Raw genomic sequence first — 25,516 nt, forward strand, 5'->3', positions numbered from 1 at the left:
GGTGGTCACAATGCCATGAAAAGTGCGGCAGTACAGAAACTTCTAATATGCTTGTCGATGCTGCATCTGCACCGCCAGCATATTAGGGTCCTCAGACCACTGTCAGGGATTGTGGATCCCTCGCAGCAGCAGTGGTCCCATGGAGGTCCAACCTCTACAGTCCTAATGTGGCGGGCGGACTGCTAGACTGGTAGTCTTTAGACCACCACTACGGGTTCGGCAGTCCATTGGCCTGTCAAATCCATAACAAGGCCCTGTAACTGCTCGCCATCACTACCACTGAGAGTCAAGAACTGAAGGGCTTATATTTGGCCCAGTTTTTACTATGTAGGCAGGCAACCTGTGCCTGAGCTTACAATACTCACAATAGACTCTACATTACAGAAATAGATGATTTTCTCAAATAATCCAGTAAATCTAACCTCTTTTATATTCAACACCTTCCCAATATAGGTCAAATTGGAGTGGGAATAGTTAATCTAACACTTTCAATGTTCAACATCTTCTCTACTGCGGGATACATACAACAGAGAATAGAAAATCTACCCCTTTAATGTCCAACGCCTTTCCCAAAGTAGGACATATAGGTATGACAATAGCAAATATAACTATGTTAATGTCCAGTGCTTTGCCAATGTTGTTTATGTTAGGAGTGTGAATAACTGAAGTGTAAATCCTTGAATGTTAAACATCTTTCACAATGTAGCGTAGATTCAAATGGGTGGAGCGTAGTGTTTGTATGTTTTTGGGTGGAGGGTACTGTTTGTATGTTTTTACCAATTACCTATACACATTGTTTTTTAAACATACTTTTTATTTTTTACATATGTTTACATTTATACACATAGTGATACATTGTTTATTTTTTACAAATGCTTTATATTTTAAGTACAATTTTGATAAAAAATGTTCACATCATTTTCAGTGACTACATGTTTTCACATTTTTGCTTTTTTCCTATTTTTTCACAAAACATATTATCTATATATATAGTTACACTTAAATATTTTGCATTTTTTCACATATCTTAAAACAGTATTTTGCTAACAAATATATTTCACTTACTTTATTAAATAACATTATTTAAACATTTTTATAAACACATATTCTTATTGTATATTAATATGTACTTTGAATTAATACATTTTGATGTTCGATAATGTGTAGTATTGTTAAACATTTAAATACAATTTTCTTATAACATAAATAAAATAATACTACCATTTATTTTTAAATAACCTTTCATTTATATGGATGAGTAGTCTTTTTTATTTTCATTTAGCATCCATACTGGTTCCTGTTGGTTGGCAGTTCACTGCTGCTGCTCTAATACTTATTTTCAGTTCCTCTTCAGTATTTTAGAGTAGGTGGAAAATGTGAGGGTTAGTAAATTCAGCTTAGTGTAGTGTTTGCTATTGTTAGTAGTTTTCTGTTAGTTTGTGGATTGAGTTCTCAAAATATAGTGCTGTGGGCTTTACTGAGTCTGATGTTTGGCATTATATGATAATTCATTTAATTATGCCATTGCTTTATATTGAATGTTGTTGTGTCAATAATGATTATGCGGTATTTGTGTTATGGGGGTCAGTGTATTAGGTTTTTTGATGGAGTGGAAGATTTTTCCTATTTTTGGATGCATTTTTGAAAAAAATGAAGTAAGGTTGGTTATATTTTTGCCAACATTAATTTTTAACTTCTTTAAATTTACAGTTGTCACGGGGCATTTTTTAAATTTGATTTTTAAGGTTTTTAATGGCCTTAAAGGTCCATGATTTATCTGTGTGTGTGTGTTTAGTTGTCACATTTCATAGGTATATTTTGATCTATTATTGTGGATTTAGATTGTGTGGAAGAGCTGACTAAAAAACTGTACTATATACCCTTTATTTTTAATGGATGGCAATTGTTTATATGTTTCATATTATTATTTATTCTAATGTTTTATAAAGTGATATTTATTTGGTGTATTTATTGGTAACTGGTACTAGGTTTTTTCTTTTTATGTGAAGGTGTATGATGGTAAATGGTACATATTGGTTTGTGATGGCATTTGGTATATGTTGGTTTTTAATTTGTTTTAATGTATGTAGTATTATATTTGTAATTTATCTTTACTTATAAACTAAATAGTAAAAATAATTGAAATATTTTTTTTAAATAAATGTTGTTTGATCTGGCCCTCTGCACTGTCAGCCCCAAAGTTTTTGCCTTTACGCCTCCTCTTTTTTTAACCCATTTTTGTTGGGTTTAGGGCTCTGCACACTTTTGTAGTGTAGTTCCTATATTCCAAATAGGCTCTGCGCATTGGAATAATATATCCTATAGATTTGACGTAGGACTGAGGTCAACTAGGTCTTTATAGAATATACTAAACTGAATTGAGTGTGTGCCAGCTAACTCAGAGGTCACTAGAAACTTTCTCGAATACACAAAAAGGGATTAGTTTCTGACAACCGCATAAACATGACAACTTTATTCCCAAGAATAAGAATATGTCTCTCAGAGTTGCGGAAACAATATTAGTATTTCACTTAGTCAATTGTGCATGCTTTGTTTCTACAGAGTTGCAGAGAAATAGTTAGACGGGCGTTTTCAATAAATAGGGTTTATTGAACAGTCTTCTTTCTCATGCAAGAGAGGTGAACTGCTACAATTGTTATGCAGACTGCAAGGTATTATGCGTACAGATTAAACAGTAATATGAAATAATACTGTAAGAACATTGTATGGTTTCTAAGCCATATAAAAATACATACATAAATAACATTGACTAAAATAGTCAACTTATGCTTCTAAAATACGCCTGCACCAATGTACCTAACCTTAGTCTAGTATGAGGGAAGAAGTAAATATTGTGTAGCATAGGTTTAGTTTTTGCCAAGAATCTACCAACGGTTTCTCTAGGTCCTAATCAGCTCCATACCTTCTTAGAATGAAGGTGGTCAGGTATCTCTGTCTGGGGACTCGATTTCCCAACACCCCGCAAGGGGAGCCAGAAAAACTGGAGCTAGATTCTCGGCAGGAGAAGGGTGAGCTTCCCGATCAGTGCATCAGCTGGAGAGTCGGCTTCCTTCTGCACTTGCTGTCGCGAGTTGCGTCGGGCAAGTAGGTCTTTGAACTGCTCCGAACCACTGTCTCTTGCTAGAGCAATTGAAAGTATATTTATACCTTGAAGGTGTTTATGATTGCCATAGTTTGACGTAAAGTCAGGCATATGAACGTCATGAAAGAACCCCTAGGGAATAGTTGTTCTTTGTAAAGTAACTGAGTTCTTGGACAAATCAATATTCAGGCAAGGGGAAGTCCCTAACTGCTTAAGCTGGTTTTCCAAGAAGTCGTTGTGACGTTTGGTACGGGTGGAAGTAGCAATGTCTGTATTTGGGTAGCATGGTCTATGCCTAAATAAGGGCTTGATTTCTATGCCTATATAAGGGCAATGTGAATTGTACCTATATAAGGGCATGATTCTGGAAAATTCACTTGAAGCTTAAAACGTCACACAACACTTTACCACTCCTAACCAGTGATGAAGTGCTTGTGATCACTTCTGTCACCATGGTAACATTGGATTACACCTAGTTGGCATATTTGATTTACTTATAAGTCCCTAGGAAAGTGGTATACCATATACCCAGGACTAGTAAATTAAACGCTATTAGCACTTATTTTGCCACCCACGTAGGTAGCTCTTCAAAACATCTCTCAGGCCTGCTATCACAGTCTGTGTGTGTAGTTGAAAACTGCCGTTTGAACCTGGCAAAATAAACCTTTTATATAACACACGAAACACAGGGGGTCTATCAGCTTAGTTACTTCGCTGTGCTGTCAATCCGAATCCCCAGAATCTCGGAGTGTTTGAATGACATGAGAACAGCCTAATGTAAACAAAGGTGGACACTATGTTAATAGAAAACACAGACACAGTGAAAAAAAATCAAAAATGGTTTTCAAAATCCAAAACGTTAAGCAATGGGTTTCCATCAAATTGACTTGATGATCAGTCCTATCATCTGGCCAAACCCAGGTGTGAGTAAGGCTAGTCCCCTGATCATTGGGACCTTGTAAGCCACACCATTTGTTGCTGGGTGAGGATTTTGTCCGCCAACACAAATGAACCATCAATGATGGCTGATCTTTGATGGTAAAGTGAATAATTGTGCAACAAAAACAATATAGTGAATTTAAAATAGGATGATGTGTCTTCCTATTACAAATTTTACGGCCGAACAACACCTCCTAATTAAAAACCTAGAACAGTGCAAAAAGACAGTCAACAAATATCTGTCTAGTAGCGGGCCAACATGTTTCTGCCTACCGGAGTTAACGTCCCATGGCTTTCATCAGGGCCTCTGTTCTTACAATAGTTGCACTTGGTGATTATAAAATTAAAAACACCACTGACACCAATGTGAGAAAATGTAATAAGGTAAACGGTTGGATACGATACAACCTGTATCAACCGGAGACATTACCCCTCCATTTCAATTGAGAAGTAAGATTTCTATAGAAGGAAATGTGTAATGATTAGTTTACAACTAGCTGTGTCCTTATCCTAAATACATGTTGTAGTATCCCTTTAACTGTGTGCTACTGCCTTACTATGTTGTTTCCACCATCGCTCTAGAATTGTTCCTGTTTGATATGTACATTCTACATTCTCTGTGTGGTGGTTGACCATTCCTCCTGAGCCCTGCTTACAAGTGGTTGTACAAGCTGTTTCCTTGGTACTGAATAAAGTACTCTTCTTCCAATACCTGTTTCAGTTTACCTCATAAACTGGTACAATTTTGTCACACCTAGTTACAAAACCCTGGTCAAACATGAGTTCTTCCTTTATCTTGCTAAAGGAGAGGATATCGCCAGAAAGTTTCCTCTCTTCAGGCCACCCATGCTTCAGAAAATCTACTACATTGGATAAGGAAACATCCTTAGACATGGCATCACGCCAGTTCGACTCAGAGATAACACTGGACGTGGTATTACATCTGGCATCGTTTACATCATCAACAGTTAAAACTACATCCGCATCATGAAGAGAATCCGTGGTAACTAAGGACACACAAGGTAGTCTGGACATACAGTCGGCATGGACATTTAAACGACCAGGGACGTATTCCACTACACATTGAAACTCCTGTAACTTAGCAGCCAGGCGTGCCAAGCGGGCAGTCAGAGTGCGACCACCGCCAGCGGTCAACATACTTATTAAGGGTTTGTGGTCTGTACGCAAGCGGAACCTTGTTCCCCAAATAAATTGCCTGAAATGTTCAACAGCCCAGGTGCACGCCAACAATTCCTTCTCTATAGTGGAATAGTTGAATTCTGCCCCACGAAGAGTGCGGGAGGCATAGGAGACCACATATTCCTCACCTAGATACTTTTGCATCAAAACTGAACCAAGTCCCACGTTGCTTGCGTCCACACACACAATGCATTCTCTACCCAGGTCAAAAGGTCTCAAGAAGGGGGCATTGATAATTTCTTTCTTGAGTAACTCAAAAGCAATTTGGTGTTCATCCTTCCATACAAATTTTGCATCTTTTTTTAACAACAGTCTTAAAACATGAACTTTGGAGGAATAATCTGAAACAAATTTGCTGTAAAACTCGGTAAGACCCAGAAAGGACACCAATTGTTCTTTATTGTTTGGGGAAGGTGCCTTGGTTATGCTTAAAATGTGATTGAGTTTAGGTTTGATACCTTGAGAGGAGATTTCGTGGCCCAAATACTCCACAGTGCTCTGTCTAAATTTGCACTTAGAAAGCTTCAATGTCAAACCCTTAGCTTTGACAGACATCATTACTTTGTCCAAATTCCTGTCATGGTCCTCATGATCTTTACCATATATCAAGATGTCGTCTTGAAAGGCAATAGCATTGTTACAACCTTCCAAGACTTCTTTCATGAGGCGTTGGAAAACCGACGCTGCGCTGGCTAAGCCAAATGGCATGCGACGGAACTGGAACATGCCTTCCGGGGTTATGAACGTGGTAAGGAATTTGGAGTCTTCATGGAGAAGAACCTGATGATAGGCACTGGCCAAATCTAGGGTAGAGAAAACGCAAGCACCAGAAAGAGTGGAAATTAGCTCGTGGATGTTGGGTAAGGGGTGTCTGTCCACCCAAATTTCAGCGTTCAGACTGCGGAGGTCTACACAGAGACGAAGTTCCCCATTACTTTTAATTGACAAAACTACTGGAGAAACCCAGGGTGAGGACTCGGTAGGTTCGATGATGCCACGAGTCACCAAATCTGAAAGGATCACTTTTAGTTTGTCTCGATATGCCAATGGGACGTTCCTGACTCTATGTCGAACTGGTGTTGCATTTTCTTTCAAGATGATTTTGTGTTTAAAGTTCACAAATTCACCCAGAACATCAGAAAAAATCTCAGGGAATTTGTTCTTGACTGACACAGTAAATTCATCTTCAGCGGGAGATACAATATATACAGGTGGAGAAGCATTAGGATCTAGTTTGATTTTCAACTCATGTTGGTGTGGCCAACTTAACAGAGAGGCACCTTTGGATGAAATATAGACTTTTCCCTTAATGTTATTGCCTTTAAAACCTATGTCCGCCCACATGTATCCTAACAAATCAATCCTGCGACCAGTGTACCCACCAGGAGAAATATCAGATGGTAATAAACAAGAGGAATTCCAATACTTGTTAAAAATGTCACTACCAATTATGCTGTACCAAGCACATGAATCTATAAGCATAGTGATTTCTATGCCATTGATAAGAACCTTATCTTTGGGGAACCCTGGGCAAGACGAATCACCAACACATAGCAAAGTGTTGATTTCTTGGATTTCTTCAGGGACCTCATAGTCGAGGTCAGTTAACAAATTCACTTTCTGTGGAGATCTACACATTTTACTGAAATGCCCCGTTTTTTTACATTTCACACAAATTTTATTCCACGCTGGACAACCCTTATAATTGCCAACGTGGTCATTCGCCCCACACCTATAACAAATGATAGGATTTTTCTTACCAGGAGCTCTATTATCTCTAGGAAAATACCTAGTCTGAGGAGTGGGAAACTTCCTTTGGTTATGGAACTCTTTTACTAAGGCAACTTCTGGAATTACTACTTTGCTTTTAACATCATGACTTCTGATCTCAGATACAAACAGTTCCGACTGTTCAATCCCTTTAGCTATATTAATGACAGCATTAAGGGAGGACTCAGTGCCCATCCACAACCGTTCTTGTATTTTTTTACTTTTGGTTTTCATCATCAACTGGTCTCTTAGTACTTGCTCAAAGTTGATTGTCTCAAATGCACATGAAGCAGCTAGAGTCCTTAGCACAGCTACGTAATTCTCAATTGACTCATCGTCTTTCTGCGCACGGGAATAAAATTTAAACCTTTCCATAACTGTGTTTATTCTCCTGCCAAATCTGGTCGCTAACTGTTTTACCACAATCTCAAAAATATTAAAATCGCCTGCCCCATCAATGGGAGGTAGGTTTTCCAATTCCTTAAGGCCTGCACCACCCAAACAATTCTTTAATAAAGCCAGTTTTCTTTTGGGAGAACATCCGTCCTCTTCCACAACATCCACATAGGCCAGAAATGTGGGATACCACAAGTCCCATTCGACCTTAGGGTCCCCAGCAGTAGGTAGGAAATGAGATGGGGCAGCAATATTATTAGACATTTCAGTAAAGAAAATAAGATTGCACAAATAACACAGTGGAAAAGTAGAGCAAAAAAAAATACAAAGTAAGACGGCTGGTTGATTGAAAATAATAAATTAATAAAATAAACGTAGTCACCGTAGTCACTTTCGTTTCTTGTTAAATACGATGGAGTAGAAATTGTGTTCTCTAGTGATGAGTCAGTTCCATTGAGCGTAGCGTTAATTCAATGCGGAGAAGCAAAATAAAACGCCACAGTTTCGTGTTTCAAATAGTACTTCAAAGTACGAGGTAAATCTAAATAAAGTAAAAAAAAAATTTGTTGTGAAGATGGCCGCTACGCAGCGCTTAGCCTTTGACCTTTGCGTGCGAGGAACGCAGGGCGTTCAATGCGTCATGAACTGATTGACGTAGAGCAGGCAGGCGCGAAGGAGAAGTGGAAGCTTTACAGCGAACATGGAGCTCGTGGAGCGCTCGCGAAGCAGTGCGTGGAAGAATGTCAAGACAGCTTCAAATATAAACAGGTTAGCGCGGTGAAATTTCGTAACATGCAAGTCTCAGTAAGCTAACACCATCGAAAACTGAACTTTGGCAAAGTTAGTGAACGTAAGGTCGTTGCGCGCTGCAGTATTAAGATATGCGCGTTAAGTAAAAAAAAAACGGTTTAGAGACACCCGTTGTGATGAACAGCCGCCGGTGCAATCAAAGCACTATGTCAGCACTACAGCCGCTGGTGCTATCATTTTACACATAGAGAAAACAAGAAATTAAATACCTTTGTAAACGCGTGAACGCTGATCCTTGGTTTCTTAGATAGGAATGGTAAAAAAAAAATTCTTCTTCTTTTGAAATAGGAGGTGGGTTCTTCGCCAGTTTATGAGGTAAACTGAAACAGGTATTGGAAGAAGAGTACTTTATTCAGTACCAAGGAAACAGCTTGTACAACCACTTGTAAGCAGGGCTCAGGAGGAATGGTCAACCACCACACAGAGAAAGGGATACTACACATGTGTTCCACCAACTTTTATAAAACAATAGTAATATGCTCATGCTCACCCTTCATGGTAGGGGACTAGACCTCACCTCACCTGGACCTTGCTCAGGTTTCTACGAGGTCCCGCACTACATATACATAGGAGGTAAAACAGACTAGGGAAACATAATGCAGCAAAATTGACAGCCTTCTAGAATGCCCCATAGATGTACCTGTTCATCAATACTCCTATGTCTATAAATCAACATGCGTAGAGACTCTAGCACCCCGACTATATGGGCCCAGTCTCAAAGTCTCCCATATTATACCATGTTTCTCCAACCATTATCTCGGAATAATTACCTACTCTCTCAGGGTGCATAAAAACGTTACTCCACCAAGAGCTGTGTTATGATATGACAAATCTCAATCTGTGGAGCCGCTCGGGGTTACCTTAGAATTGGGGTGTATGATAATGATTTGTATCAGTCACAGCACAAAAATTACGAACATGGACAATCAGAGGTGACTTACTGAAGTTTGTAACACCTCTAATACAGTCTGGACCTGGCTAGGAAGGTGTTATTATTACACTGCCTTGGTCGATAGAACGACTAAATTGGGTCATGTAGAGGGGATTTATTGGAGTGTGGAATCCCTTGAATATAAATCTGGGCCCTTGTCAGCACTCATACTTTGTGATCAAACCAGGCAGGGTCTATTATACTGACTTGATCGATAGAACTACAACCATGGATGTGATGACATCATCATGTAGTTCATTGCTTCAATGTTCGTTGGAGGAGGAAGAGCTAAATAACGAGCAGAACAATAAATACCACTTAATAATATTCAATATGATAATAGAAGTTAACAGAATTTGCAGACTCATCTTGTTGTTACACATAGTGGATATATGATATTCCCTTGATATTCCCTTGAGATTATGAACTACAACATTGCCCGGGATGATGTCATCACGTAGTCCATTTAAGAGAGGTCTAGCGGGTTTTTGAAAGCTGAGCCGGGCGTTTTCTAGACCAGCAAACACACAGTAGAGGAACGAGGTACCGGTCAGCTTACGAACTACAATGATGGGCGGGATGTCGTCATCATGTAGTCTTTCTCGCGAGAGTTCTCGCGTGATTTCGAACGCAAAGCAGTGCATTTCGAATCTAGCAACAAACAGAGTTCTGGCATACATTACGATGCATATACCATCAGAAAGAGGTATGGAGACACACAATAGAAGTATTAATTCACTCGTTTTCCTGAGGTTGGTGAAAGAGGTGGAGGGGTACAATATCAGTGCCCCTTAGAGGTAGGGATAAATTGCTGGCTTCTCTCCGAGTTGGTACCTCCCCCAAGGCTCAGATGGGAGATTGAGGTAACGACGGAGAGGTAAGCCAGAGGGAACTTTTCTTACATCTGCCTGATTAATGCTGTATAGATATGGGCTATTTGACAACAGAGGTGGTTTGTAGCAATATACATGAGAGAGTATGCTGTTTGTTACTACCCCTATATAGGTTAGTTTAACAACTTGAGGTGGAGTAACGTTTTTATACACCCAGAGAGATTAGGTAATTATTCCGAGATAATGGTCGGAGAAACATGGTATATCTGGGAGACTTTGAGACTGGGCCCATATAGTCGGGGTGCTAGAGTCTCTACATATGTTAATTTATAGACATAGGAGTATTGATGAACAGGTACATCTATGGGGCATTCTAGAAGGCAGTCAATTTTGCTTCATAATGTTTCCCTTGTCTGTTTTACCTCCTATGTATATGTAGTGCGAGGCCTCGTAGAAACCTGAGCAAGGTCCAGGTGAGGTGAGGTCTAGTCCCCTACCATGAAGGGTGAGCATGAGCATATTACTATTGTTTTATAAAAGTTGGTGGAACACATGTTTTTAGGATAAGGACACAGCTAGTTGTAAACTAATCATTACACATTTCCTTCTATAGAAATCTTACTTCTCAATTGAAATGGAGGGGTAATGTCTCCGGTTGAAACAGGTTGTATTGTATCCAACCGTTTACCTTATTACATTTTCTCACAATGGTGTCAGTGGTGGTTTTCATTTTATAATCACCAAGTGCAACTATTGTAAGAACAGAGGCCCTGATGAAAGCCATGGGACGTTAAGCCCCGTAGGCAGAAACATGTAGGCCCACTACTAGACAGATATGTGTTGACTGTCTTTTTGCACTGTTCTAAGTTTTCAATTAGGAGGTGTTGTTGGGCCGTAGAGTAAAATTTGTAATAGGAGGACACATCATCCTATTTCAAATTCACTATTTTGTTTTTTGTTACACAATTATTCACTTTACCATCAAAGATCAGCCATCATTGACGGTTCATTTGTGTTGGCGGACAAAATCCTCAACCAGCAACAAATGGTGTGGCTTACAAGGTCCCAATGATCAGAGGACTAGCCTTTCTCACACCTGGGTTTGGCCAGATGATAAGACTGATAATCAAGTCAATTTGATGGAAACCCATTGCTTAACGTTTTGGATTTTGAAAAACATTTTTTAATTATTTTCACTGTGTCTGTGTTTTCTATTAACATAGTGTCCACCTTTGTTTACATTAGGCTGTTCTCATGTGATTCAAACACTCCGAGATTCTGGTGATTCAGATTGACAGCGCAGCGAAGTAAATAAGCCGATAGACCCCCTGTGTTTCGTGTGTTATATATGTAGAAGGAGCTGGGGATAATAACCAGGTGTGGGTCTTTAAACTCTATATCCCTTGGACCCTATTGTAACGATTTGTTGTTGATAAAATAAACCTTTTGACAGGAATAAAACTTCTTTTTGAAACACCCCTAGGGTAAGCCCTCAGCAGTCCAGAGTGCCTTGTGTTTAAGAAGTTGGACATGTCCTGGTAGTGGTAAACATTCAAATTAATGTTTCACTATTGCAAGGTCTTCTTCTCCCATGGGATAACATTGAATTACCTTTTTTATATTTAAAGATTGATAACGTTTGTTTGGCGGCAAGATGCAATGTCGTGTTTGGTGTCTGAGGAATTGCAATTTAAAACCCTCTTTAGTAGTATAGACAGATTTTTAGTCACAATTCTGAAACGTTATAAAGTTGGCATTTTCTTGTCATAACCATTAAGTGCCTGTAGCCTGTTTCATGAGGGTGTAGTTGGCGGATGGTCTTTGTGCATTCCTTCCAGACAGCCACACAATACAGGGTATTGGTGTTGTCAGGATGAGCCATCCTGGGTCGTTGAGAAGGGCGTAGCTGTCATCTGTCATACTTGCACTTCAAAGACACAGCCTCAGGTCACACACAAAGGATTTCACAAAAGACTATTGTGCCAGCAGATAGACTAGGACAAAATAGCAGGAAATTCCAGACAATTTTGGAGGGAGAAGACTCAAGAGGTACTCACACTTAAAAGCGGGCACCAGGTATCAAAAGGGACCCTCAGACTCCCTCTTCAGTACACTCATGGACCTGTAAATACTACATAGGATGTACTGCATAGCTGATAAAGGACTGCCCTGCTGCTTGAATATTGGACCTGCACCCTTCATGCCTGGCTCAAGTGACTCCAAGGGTCAGTTAATTGACCTCCTTGTTCTGAACTTCAGGGACAAAAAAAGCTGCAGAGTCCTCTTTGCATCTTCCCGGCTGACATGCTACAACAGGACCTGTCTCAACCTGTAATTGGACTGCCTGAGCCCTGCTGGTCTCTGCTGAAGAAAGTCCCTGATCCCCAAGAGGTGCTTCCCATGTCCTGGATCCTTGGCCGGCATGAGTTCAGCTCCTCCTTAATGAAAAGGAGAAGCCTCTTCATGACCACAAACAGGCCAGTTCAAACCAAGGTCTTGCTGCTCACTCTGACCACCAACATGAAGCTTTGGTGAACCTGACACTTCACGCTACAGCAACCACCACCTGTGACCAGTAACTTGAGATCTGCACTTCTCACTCCACCATAGACAGCCGGTGGTGACTGCTAACATGAAACTCCAGCAATGATCACCAAAAACACTGGACAGGATCTTCATGCTACTTGCCTTTCCGGACCATCAAAGACATTCTCCCTGGTCCTCGCTGTCTCATCCACTGTGAACTGGACTCTTTGTGCTCGACTTTAGAAGGTCAAATGTTTTGCGGGACTAACCCGGTCCCTGTATTCAACCTGGATTCCATCGCGGTTGGCCTTAACTTGTGACTTTCACCCAGTCTAACACGACCATGAGTGGTGCTTTGTCGTTTTGGGTGCTATACTTACCTTAATTCTCTGAAATTGCATATCTCTGGGTCAACCATTTGTATTTTAGTCATTTTGGTATCCAATATTTTATAAAACTACTCAATTGTCCTACATTCGTTTGGGATTTTTCTTGCGTTGTGTTAGCACTTTATAACTGTTTGTGTGCTGCATAAATGCTTTACGCGTTGCCTCTAAATTAAGCTTGACTTTTTTATTTTTGTGCTAAGTTACCAGAGGGTTTAGCACAGGTAAATTTAGAGACTTTTTAGAGTTCATCCTGACAAGGACTGTAGCTGTTGCTTAAGTAGGGCTTACACCCCCCTAAACCAGCAACCGATTTTCTCACAAATTGATTATTTACTATTTTGCATTGTTTTTACTTGCAGTTGGAATATGAGGTTTATTACAGTAGTATTTCTTGTATGGGTTCTAATTAGGGTAGGTCTGTACTTTGCTTTGAAGAATTATGGTTTGGTTTATTTCATAATTTATGTTTTCTGTGGGTTATATTTAGTTCTTTTCTAAGTTTATGGTAGTTTAAATCTTTTTGGAAGGATTTCTAAGAATTGAAAAAGGGAAAAGAGGCTTTTGCCTATTGTGGCTTGGGAGGTCTTTTGCCTTATGGACTCTATTAGGAGGTTGTAGCTACTTCTGTAACTTGCACACATGCTAGGGCTGCTAACTTTTGCATTTCTTTGGTGAATTGGCAAATTTTGCATATTCTGCAGGCTTTCATTATAAGTGGCCTGGTTTTCCATTCCCTGTGCAAACTACTGTTTGTACAAGAATCAGAATTAGAATTACAAGTTATGTGGTAGTTATCACACATGTCACCATTTTCCCCTGGTACATTTCAGCAGGTGAAACCTGGAAAATTTGACTGGGAGTAAGTACCCAGTAAATATCAGTTATTGTGGATTTTGTTTCGCCGAGCACCAACATCTGCATGTTATGTTCCATTTTAATGGGCATAACTTATAATAGTGTATAGTTATTGCACCGTTGGAATTCCGATGCCCATGGTGTTGTATTTCAAAAAGGACGATAATAATTGCATTCCCACTCAGATCAAGTATAATTTGGGCCCTGGTGTTGATTTTTGGAGGTGTCTCCAAATACTCTGTTTGAAATACTAGTATCACAGTTCTATGGTAGATTTTTAATATTTTAATATTGTTTGAAGTCAATGCTCATTTTTGGGGGATTTGACCTAGTAGTTCATAGTATGTAGCACTTCCCTATGTGTAAGAAGTATGTATACTACGGGTATATTTATATTGTGGTATTCACCATGTACGGTATAAATCTGCGTCAATGGTAGAGTGCACACTTTAAATGTGACATTCATCATCCACATCTGGACCATTTCTTAAGATATTTTGGTAAATTGTTCCTGTAGGTTCTTGGGAATTAGTGCTTGCTTCGGTAAGTTCTTGTAAAACATTTCTCACTTCTTTTTCTGTCATGTTTGCTGGGTGATTATAATCTCCAACGTTAATTACTACATCGTATTTAGTAGTAGCCCTCCAATAACAGACATTAGAATAGTGCTTTATCCATTTTCAATGTTTATTTTCTGTGCATGTGCTCTCTTGACTCTACTTATATTCCATTTCTGACTGTAAAAGTTTCCTATCTGTAATGTGATATAAGTCTCTCTTTGTGACATTTTATATTTTAGATTTTAGAGCTATACCTTAATTAAACAGTTTTAAAAATTATATTTATATGTAATATTGATGTTTAAATGTGAATTAATTTTTTACATGCAGTGATTACATATTTGCTGTTCTTTTTGTTGTAGAATTGTTTATTCAGGATTTCTTTATTTTTGTTGAGGTGGGGGAATAGTTGATTGATTCCTACTACAGGTCTAAATATAGCTTTAGTTTTGTTAGTCTTATATTTAATGTTTAAGAGTTTTTTGTTTTCTTAATAACTAGAGTTGCTTACTTTTTAAAGTTGGTTTTTTGAATTAGCTCTCTGGGACGGTGAAATTTTTAATTTGATGTTCGGTTTTTCATGTTTCCTGTTTTGCTGTTTCCTGCGTTACAGAAAAATAAATGGAGAGTATGACAGTAATGGCTACATTTTTGTTTAGTGTAACACAATTTATTTTATTTTATTTGCTTATAAGTGTGGTTATATTACTTGCATTTTAAATATAATTGTATTTTTATTGCAGTTTGATTCTATGGGGCTCATTATGATGTTGGGTGAAATCACTTCAGCCCGACACCACATCCACATTGGTCATCACGGTCATGGGACTGACCGACACCCAGTCGGTGGTCCCGACAACCCCATTAGGATGCAATTCCTATATTTTACTATGATAGCTTGCATTACTGCCGTAAAACAGCCGTAATGCATGTTCCCATATTAAAATGGAAGGTGCTGTTCATCCCTGAACCCCGTGACAGGCACCTCAATGTGCCTGCCACGAGGTGGAGGGATGAACAGGGGGCCACTACTCAGCTTCCAACCGGAGGCCGTGCACCAAAGGGAGACCTGCTGGGGGCCCCCAAAGACGCTTTCTGGCATGGTTTCCATGTCAGACAGACCACCATTGTAGTTTCAAGGTCGGAAGGCCTGCCCTTGGTATTACTTGCCGCATTCTGACTGGGGGACGGCCTCTCCGAGCCAGTAAGAAGCAAGCCGGAATGACCGGTGGAATTCCTTTTCCGACTGCCTCACTCAAAATGAGGCGGTCGGAAGGGAATCCGACCGGCACATTGCAATGCGGATCGGAGGGCTCCGACTGTCTGTCTCAGCCTTGCGAGAGGCATTGTAATTGGCCCCTTTGTGTCTTATGCCTTGAATCTAATTGATTTGTCAAGTTTTGGCATTCTACTGTAAAAAAAGCTATAACGTAAGTAGTAGTGTTTTTCCATCAGTTTGCTCAAAGTTGAATTTTATTCAGTGTTGTGGTTGGTGATTTTGTTTGTTAGTTTACTCCTTATTTGGTAAATGCTCTTTAGTGCTTCTGCTAATTTAGTTAAATGTTATGTTTTAATTACAAATTACTTTTAAATATTTGTATTCATTGGTGTATTTTTTTTATAAAACATGTGGTTGTAATGATATATATTTTTATTGTAATTTTAATTAGATGTTGTACAAATATTTATAAATTAATATTGTGAGTATATACTACATTTTATTGCATTTTTAAGTTGTAACTTAGGGCCAGATTTCGTGGGCCTATTGCCGGTCGGTAACAGCAGAAATTAACGAATTTCGTCCGTTACCGACCGGTAATAGGCTTTTCTTATGTAGGGGGCTGAAAAGGATTCGGTAATTTACCGAATCGGTCATTTAAGGAATCGGTAAATTACCGATTTCTTAAATACCGATTCAGTAAATTACAGAGCTCCTAATGTAGGGAGCGCTTAAATGAGTGCTTGTCCCATGTTAGGATTCGTTATTTACCACCAACTGCAAGTTGGTGGTAAATAACGAAAAAAATTGCTTCAGTGCCATGTTGCAGACATACATGCCCTTGTGCACCCATAAACAATTCACGGGTGCAACAGGGTGTCAAAGTGACACCCTGCCACCCATCAATTCAGTAATTGACATTCATTCCTATGGGCCTCCTAGGAATGAATGGCAATTACTGAATTGGTAAATACCGATTCGGTAAATACCGAATCTTAACAATTCAGTAATTTTTACCGAATTTTATTTTGTATTTACGAATCGGTAAATACTATTTACCTACATCTAGCCCTTTGTGGTTTAAAGTGTCTGAAATTAGTTATGTAATGTATTAAATATAGTTACATATTCTAAGTATTAATGACAACATGTTTTTAATAAATATTGTTATTTTCTATATTTCAGTAGTGTATATATTTTTAATATTTTGATGATATTTTTTTATTCCATTTTTGTATGTTGTCATCTATAGGATGATGATAATGTAAGTATGTTAGTCAGTTAAAAAATCTTTATTTCAGTTACCTAGGTAACCATAAAAGTGCATCAAAATCACATCATTAAAATGCTCACAGAAAACCATTGCACAAAGATAAACACATCACAGCACATTATACAACATAACACTTTTGCCTAAGGTGCTTCCTTCTTTTAGCTACAGAAAGAGCAAATAAAGTGCAAGTGATAATTAGCAAAGAGTTACAGAAGTCCCAGATGAGAGATGCCTGTAATCATTTAAGTAAAAGTATCAACACAACATAATTTAAACAAAAACAATGGCCACTACATTGCTCCTATATTATAAAAAGCTAGGGGACATATTATCAAGTGGGTTTATCTCCGCTTTTTTGGCTTTAAAAGCCAAGAAAGCGGAGATAAAATTATCTCCCTATTACCTAGCTGTCGCTAACACCAGTTTGCGACAGCTAGTAGGAGATAGCGACCATCTTGGGCCCCGCTTTGCATGTCAGTAATATTTATCACTAATGACATGCAAAGTGGGCGTGCCAAGATGTTAGCGACTGGAAACAGTCGCTAACATCGCTATCTCCTATTAACAACTTTTGGAGATATTGGCGCTAAGCGCGAATATCTCCAAAAGCTAACACCTGCCCTGAGCAGTTCTTAGCCATGTTATCCAATGGTAGGTGGATAACATGGCTAAGAGCATTAGCTCGGTAATGCAGTAATATCGCTGACTTTTCAGCGATATTCATGCATTTCGACCGATTTTTATCGCTTAGGAGATAAACCTTGATAATAGCAAGGTTCCTAAGCGATAAAAATCGCCGCAGCTCGGCGATAAAAATATTGCCGCTAAGCCAACATAGCGAGAATTATCGCTAGTTGTTGGTAATATGCCCCTAGGTCCCACCAAGAAGAAATATCCTCTGCTTCTGTTGATAGCACATTTTAAAAAAGAGAAACTATTTACACAATTGGATGAGGAATCAAGTTGTTGCAGGTAAAAAGGGGCTGCGCCATGACTTCTGATTCCTCGGTCCATGATTATTGGAATTAAAAACTTTTTGTAAAATCAATATAAGATTGGCAGAAAAAGGCAAAGTGCTACAAACTCTGAGAGGAAGAATGACCACATGGACAAATCATAATTTTAGTTTGATGAAATTGACCAGTTGGTTTTGTAAATTCATGTTTTTCCCTGAGGCAGCAATGTGACACCTCTTCACCTTCAAGGTAGTTTTTACCGAGGCCATGTCAGATTTAGCCATGATGGGTAATTTTGCAAAGAGGTTTGGACCCCCCAAATTTGTCTGTTCAGTTTTGATGTAATTAAACCAAGAGATTTTCGGGCCTTTCTCACACGAGAGACAATCCTTGATAACCTCAATGCTAAATAAGGCATGAGGTTTCTCCCAGATCAAACACAACAAAAGCAGGGGTGCCAATTTGATGATATCTTCCACCTCAGGCTCCTGGTGCATGATAAAAATCGAACAAGCTGGTGGAATGCCCAGGAGCTGCCTCAAAACCCTGTTTTGTTCATCCTGGAGGAGATTTATGGTAGAGTATCCCCAAATTCCTGATCCATAGAAAAGTTTGTTTGTCTGATGACCTCCAGCAAGGGCGCCATTGTTATTTTCCCAATGTTAAAAATTTACCCAACCGATCGTACACATTTCTGTCGAATTTTAGTGGTACATGCTCCCAAATTACTCCATGCATTAAAAACAACACACAAATTTGAAAAATCCTGGGTCATGGCAATAGAGTGACTTTCTAAACATATACTTACATCCTATGTTGCCTGAGGGTACAGGACATAATTAAAGTTTTTGATTCGTTGGTAGCAATTCAAAGGGTCCCCATACGAGTAACACATTCTTGAAATAAGGTGTTGAGATTGTGGGGATACAATTGCGTCATCTACATACAGTAAAACTGGGTCCTTTTTCTTGCCAATAGATGGAGTGTCTGAAACTTTGTTGGAAAAAGGCAGTGCCTAAGCCATTAATATATAAAAGAAACAACAGTGGAGCAAGGACACAGCCCTGGTGTACCCAACATTTAAAATTTAAAACTATCTATCTGCTTACCTAAGGGACCATACCTGACTGAGGCAGGCAAATCACAATGTAAGGCCCTCCAAAACTACACCAGGTCACTATCTACGCCCAGCATGTAGTCTTTTTAGGATACGTGGATTGAAACACTTGTAATAAGTTATTGTCAGAAGGGATCAGGGCAATATTACACTCCAGGGTAACTTTAAACCAAGCCATTAAACCAGCTCTAGCCGGTTCCCATGGAGATGGGAAAGCAGAAACCATGTCGGAGGGATAGCCATCCATACTAAAAATCTCTGTGGCCCACAATGTTCCAAAAGAGAATAGCAGGATCCATATAGATAGCTAGATTCACCTCACTAGTTGGCAAAGGTTTCTTTTTATGATTAGGACCTGTCTGATTCCCAATGTTTACTGAGACATATGTTGTGTGGGGTTGGCTATCTGGATAACTCAGTCCATGGCTGAATTGCCTCAGAAACCCTGCAAACACTTGGGGGCTAAATAGATGTTGGGCAGACAGTAAGAATCTCCTCAACAGCATCGGAGACCCTCTGACCGACTCGGCTGTTTCACATTGTGACTGCACGATTATGATGTTCACGGTCAGAAACTAAAGTGAGTGGTCATTTCCTAATCGGTTTCGAGCGGCTCGCGGAGTATTCGTGTCGCAAAAGAACTGCATCGTACACCCCTGTGGACAGCGTTTCTATCCTCGGGATTACGATGTTGATTTCCAACAGCCTTTCTATGTCGGCATGTCCGACATGAAAAGGCTGTCAGAAAGTGACTTTAAGGGCCCACATGGGGCCCTCTTCATCCTGTGGTCTCTGGTTGGGGGTAAAGGGGGTACCTAAGGGACTCCCCTGTAAAATCTTGCACTTTGTGGCAGGCACCAGGGGTGCAGCGACAGTGTGCAGGGTTTTACGCACACACCCCATTTCCCCATGGGAGCCTGTGTAATGGTTGGTTTCCGGGCGTAACACGAGCTCCCATCGGAAACAATTAGAATCTGACCTAACAGTGTTCGGTCGCATCGTAATGCAGTGGTCGAAAAAGCCAACTGCGAGTAGGCTGGTCCCGACTCTGGGAAAGTGTTGGGCGGAGGCTTTCCACCCAACACTGTATCATATTGCCTGTGCTGTCAATAACACAGCAAATCTTCAAAATGAGAGACAGGGGCGTCCCCACAAGAAGACAGTCTAGGACTGTGTTTCACACCTAGTACCTGGACTCTAGGGTGAATGTTCCATTTTCAAAGAAACAAATTTATAAAGAAACAAATTTATAAAGCATGCCAATAATACGGCGGGAAAGGTAAAGTTACAGTAATTTATATTCGATTCCTATCCGTGTATGTTCAGAAGAAATATGTCTATTCACTGTTCTATTTACTTATATCCCTGAAGATGCCAAGTTTTATAGGAGAAAGACTGTTGCCTCACCGTATAATCAATTCATATACCCACATTAAGAACGACAGTTTTTTAGTGATTCCCCCAATGGACACAAGACTTAGTTTTTAAAAAAAGGATATACAAAAATCAATGTTTAAAAAAGAAAGTTTACCACACCATGAGTTACTCTGTTGCACATTTATTATACATACAAATTTTAAAATGTCATCATTACAAAGTATACAATTATTTAAGAAAACAACGTTAGTACATTTGCATAAAAAACATTTAAAAACAAAGAATCACAGGTCGACGCGGCGTTTCGGTTTCTTGTATTTCTACCTTCTTCAGGACAGATTCTTAAAACAAGTGGAGTGAATTCCCCCACAAGACAGTACTTTATGTTCAGAACCTTGTTGCCATCTGGTTTTTGGGCTTATTTTCGGTTTCAGTTTGGTATATTACCTCTTATATTCACAGTTTGTACGCTTGGTCTTTGACTACCAGGAGGAGCCACCGTATTTTCCGTTATGGGTTTCTTCAATGACCCATTAAAAAAATTTTTTGCTGCTTGTTGCAGTTCCTTGGGTGTTCTGATTTCCAGGCACCTCGTTGTGGATACCAGAGTTCGTGCTTTTAATCTGCAATCGGCCTCCCTGCTCCTGGGTCCTGGTAGTCTTTCACAGCGTCCCTTCGCCGGTCTGCTACGATCCGTCACGAGACTCCCCTGTAAAATCTTGCACTTTGTGGCAGGCACCAGGGGTGCAGCGACAGTGTGCAGGGTTTTACGCACACACCCCATTTCCCCATGGGAGCCTGTGTAATGGTTGGTTTCCGGGCGTAACACGAGCTCCCATCGGAAACAATTAGAATCCGACCTAACAGTGTTCGGTCGCATCGTAATGCAGTGGTCGAAAACGCCAACTGCGAGTAGGCTGGTCCCGACTCTGGGAAAGTGTTGGGCGGAGGCTTTCCACCCAACACTGTATCATATTGCCTGTGCTGTCAATAACACAGCAAAGCCATAAAAGACCCAGGGCTGGCAAGGGAAGATCCTGATTTCCTATTACTTCTTCTATGGTCCTTTCTAGCAGTTTTGTGGTGGGGGTACTGTGAAGTGGAGCTCAAGATGAGGAAGAGAGACAGACTTGCACCGCTCCACTAGAAACAAGTGATCAGAAGAGGAGGCACCACTGGCTCATAAGTGGAGAGGTGTGGTACAGTGGCCAGGGCAGCTGACCGCGGAGCACAGTGTTCACAGTTTGATCCCCAGCAGCACCTCAGCTCAGCACCATGTGACTCTGGGCAATAGCTTACTTAATTTCCACAAGGCCCCCAGTGCCTTGAGACCTGTAACGGTGAGTAGTTTGAGCTTTTCAAATACAGGTTTACATTGACATGTTCTTAAGGTATGCTTTCCGTGTGTATTGGAGTGGGGGGATTAAGGATTGAGTGCATGTGCATGAATGTGTACATTTTCCAGTGATTGTTATGTGTACATCAGTGTGTGTGTATGTACATATGTACATATGTATGCTTGTGTATATGTCTGATCACTACCCTGCTGAACCTTGTGGCCACCACCCATGGCATATGATACCTTCACCTGCTGCATTTGGTGTACCTACCTTGTAAGATGACACTCTTTGGCATGATGTGGATGTTGCAGGCAGCATGGCTGTCCTGGCACAATGAGGATGCCATTGGCATATTATTTAAATACTGGGGCCCTGGCATTACGAGGCCTTTCATGACATATTGTGGGCATTCTAGGTATTATGTTTGCCATAGGTCATGAGTCTCCTCTTTGGCAAATATGAGACTGAAAAGAGGCAGGAAAGTAAAAAGTAGCCGACGTTTGAATTTGAAAAGATGATATCAAATTACTTGTCCAGTCGGAACGACGGAGGTCCTCATCCTCGGCACCACCCCTTCCGCAGGGGACAACTCCTGGTTGCCGACATCGCTGGGAACAGCCCCGACACCCACTGACCACGCACGCAACCTGGGGGTCAGCCTCGACTCCACCCTCTCCATGACCAAACAGGTCAACGCTGTCTCCTCATCCTGCTTCAACACCCTACAAATGCTCCGCAGAATCTTCAAGTGGATCCCCAACATAATGAGAAGAACAGTAACCCAGGCCCTCGTCTCCAGTAGGCTGGACTACGGAAATGCCCTCTATGCAGTAACATCAAACAAGCTCCTGAGACGGCTGCAACGCATCCAGAATGCCTCGGCACAATTGATCCTTGACATCCCCCACCGCAGCCACATCACACCCCACCTGAGAGACCTACACTGGCTCCCCGTCAACAAGAGGATAGCCTTCAAGCTCCGCATCCACGCACACAAGGCCCTCCACAATGTCGGCCCAGCATACCTCAACAAACGACTGAGCTTCTACTTCCCTACCCGCAAGCTCCACTCCGCCGGCCTCACCCTCGCCACAGTGCTGCGCATCTGAAGAACAACCGCCGGCGGCAGATCCTTCTCCCACCTCACCGCCAAGACCTGGAACACCCTCCCCACCAACCTACGGCAGACCCAAGACCTCCTGGCCTTCAGACGACTTCTCAAGACCTCGCTCTTCGATCAGTAGTAGCACCCCCTCCCCAGCACCTTGAGACCCTCAAGGATATGTAGCACGCTTAACAAATGTCCTGATTGATTGATTGATTGATTGATTGATTGATTATTTAAATAGCCCATAAAGCTGTGGACTCATAGTCAGTTTCATAAAGAAATTGGTCTCTATTCTTATCAAGTTTTTCTAGAGATGGACCCCTCCAATAAAAATCACTAGGAAGGATCGGATTTGCTTTGCAAACAAATACAGCATTACAATATCACACGCGCTCTGCATGTAAAACAAATGTTATTTGAAATATATTGGAAAATTTGCAGTTTGGCCTCATTGTTCAAAATGTTTTTGGGGAGAGAACATCCTGTATTCCCATGGGAAGGTGGTGCTCATACATTCAAATATGGGCAAGTTACTTACATCCCACCTGCAGCTGAAGGTTTCTTGGGGTGAAGTCAGTGGCAACTGTAATGTGAAGCAGGGGTGAGTGAGGCGGGGTCACACACCCACACATACACCTACTCTCTTTCACACAAACTCACACCAAGCACATAAACGCACAAGTACACACATACACACACATTCAAGCATAAACACAAAAACACACATACATTCATGCATCCACAAGCACGCACGCACCCAACATTACAACAAACCTTAGAGGGCTGCATCTCAGGTGGCAGGAGGGAAGTCTTGGGTTCCTGGAGAATTGGGACTTTTGCCTGCTCAGAGTAGGCGACAGTCCCTTACTTGTCACAAAGTGGGATGGGTCAGTGAGACTTGCTGACTCTACACCACCCAGTGATGAGTGTCACTAAGGTACACGTAGTGCTCAGATCTGAGTCTATCAGTGACGGCCCCCTGCGTCATGAGGTAGAGGCTCACAGAAGACTTTGCCGGATTGAGGTCACGCCTACCGGGCTGTGATATTTTCAACCTGGCACATTTCAACTTGGGCCGCCAGGTGCCTAGATGCCTGACCCAAACTTAAAGAGTTTCTGTCAGGCTGACCTTTGCTCAGCCTAACAGACATTATCAGCTATGGACCGCTGCTGGTTGAAGCACCCACCCCCAATCACAGATGGTTATGATATGAATTGTTTAGTACACCAATGTTATAGACAGGCCTATTTCTGTACAATGCACTATAGATCCAGACTTCTACTGGAATTTTCATTAGCAACAATGCTATGTAGATGATAAGTACTTTCCTGTGATTTAGCATGCAACACCATGGTGTAGACATGTGTTCTGGAAAATGAGGTTAAACTGAACAATTATATTCCAATGTTCTAAAAACCTTAAGGGAGAGGGAGGCGACAATGTAGTATTCACTTAACCACAGAAACGGCTTCTATATTTAGTCAAACCACAACTGTGCAAAACACTCATGACATTAACGAGGTCACACTACTGACCAGCATCCTTGCTCTAAAGATGGTTCCAACTCTACTGCACTCAGACTGGATAGAAAGACACAAGATGGCAGTTCTAGCTGCATGCAGTGTCATTGGGCTTGGCTGTGAGACTTCAACACATTGGGGCCGATTCCGATCTGGGCCGGAAAGCACTCCGACTGAGCCAGATCCGGGGTGTTTTCTGACCGACCCGGACTCCCGCAGTCCGACCGAGCTAGTCCGATGCGGCCGTATGCTGTCGGACTAGGTTCGGTCGGACCGCCATTGAAGTCAATGGGAGCCGGTCGTACGACACGTACATGGGCTCCCATTGACTGAATGGATACGTCACGGACAAGTGCGCCCCCTACAGTGGGTACGCGTCGGTGCCATCCGCACCTTACATGCCTGTGTTGGGGAGACCCATGGGTCTCCCTCTGTGTCCGAGTCGTAGGGCTGCGGGTAACAGGGGGTCCAACGCGGCACCCTGAAGTCCAACTCCGGGAACTATTGCAAACCGGACGCTCCAACTCGATCTGGCTGTCCGAATTGAGCATCGTACTAGCTTGGTCGTGAAACGTCTCCATTGCGTGCCACGGTTTGCTTGTGACTGAGTCGTACAGAGCGGTACGGACCCGGAAAAGATTCGGACTGAGATTTTTAAGCTTTTTCACATCGTACTTCGACGGACGGACCCGTGTACGACTCGAACGGAAATGCAGCCTCCGAATCGGATCCGCTAATGCCGAACCCGATTCGGTGCACTACCGACCGAGATCAGAATTGCCCCCTTAATAGAAGCCTCATGACTCTCTCAGTCAGGTAAGCAGTTGTCCACAAATGAAATAAAAAATATATTTTTTTGTTTTATTTACACAGCAGAACTGTTCCAATCCTGTAACATGGGGGCTCTTGAAACATGAATCCTGAACATTTGATCACTTTGCCCATAGTTGAGCCCTCAAATACATATATTTCTATGATCTCGTATTTTTTCTGTACTCAATAATTTTATGCATGTAAAAAACAAGCACCGGGCAAGCCAGTAGTTCTTGAAATGAAACCCAATGTTCTCATTGTTGTGTTAGCCACTGTAGATTTACCTTGAATGCATTTTGTTTTAACAAACGGTATTCGAAGATGGTCACTCTTGATGTAAACGCACCTGCTGCAACCATCTTTGAGTACATTTTGTTTTATTGTGCTACGAAAGAAGTGGTCACCCTCCCACCGCGCCGCCTCCCCATATTCCACACTAGAGCGAGGCATTGTGCTTAGGGCAGCTTTGCATGACGACAA

Source organism: Lissotriton vulgaris, chromosome 3_1 (genome assembly GCF_964263255.1).
Source record: "Lissotriton vulgaris chromosome 3_1, aLisVul1.2, whole genome shotgun sequence".
Lineage (NCBI taxonomy): Eukaryota > Metazoa > Chordata > Amphibia > Caudata > Salamandridae > Lissotriton > Lissotriton vulgaris.